The sequence below is a fragment of the Merops nubicus genome, unplaced genomic scaffold (genome assembly GCF_000691845.1).
Source record: "Merops nubicus isolate BGI_N331 unplaced genomic scaffold, ASM69184v1 scaffold11710, whole genome shotgun sequence".
In the NCBI taxonomy this organism is placed as follows: Eukaryota; Metazoa; Chordata; class Aves; order Coraciiformes; family Meropidae; genus Merops; species Merops nubicus.
The window spans coordinates 2,511-3,261 of record NW_008582218.1 but is presented as its reverse complement, the minus strand read 5'-3'; positions in this window follow the sequence as shown (position 1 = coordinate 3,261).

Below are 751 nucleotides of genomic sequence, written 5' to 3'. Positions count from 1 at the left end.
GGACGCGCTCGCACGGACTCAGAACCAGGAGATGTGGACTGGGAGGCCGGGAGCCTCTCCCCGTAGCTCCTCCCATTGCACCTCGCCCCGCCACCGCATCTCTCCCTCCGCTGGATCCTGGGCCTGGCTTTGGAGGGGCCGCGTTTTGAGTGTCCCCAGTTCACCCGTAGAGTTTTTGCCCACGTGCCTCTCCGATCTTCCTCAAATCTGCATGCCTTGGTTTTTTTCCTGCACTCCTAGAGGCACTTTGCACCTCCTAGGTACCAGCTGCTACAAGGAGCCCTGAGGTCGTGGCCAGTTCACAAACCTGGAGGTAGTCAGCTAGATTTCTCAACGGGAGCAGCTCAGATTGGGGTGGTCCCATTTTGGAATGACAACAAGGCAAAAAAAAAACAAAGGGGGCAAAAAATGGCACCAAAGTGTCCATTTCTTCCAGCAACTCCAGACCAAGCTAGTACGTTTTATAAGAAAAAGCACTTTTTTTAGCCAGCTGTGCCTCCTAGTGGGACTCGGGGAGTTGAGCATCCCTCATAGGACCCAGGAGCTGAGTCTTTCCCTGCTCGTGCTTCAGCAGGGATGCTGGTTCTGCATCCACCAACCTGCTGGTGCCTGATCTCAGGGGCTCCAGCTCCTCGGCCAGCAGCTGTGCTGTTTCTACGGGGCTGAAGAAGAGGTGCCACTCCGTGTTTTTTAAATTGTTACTGGTTTTCGCCTGAGTGAGGAGATGTTTGAAAGGCTGAGACTGCTCCAG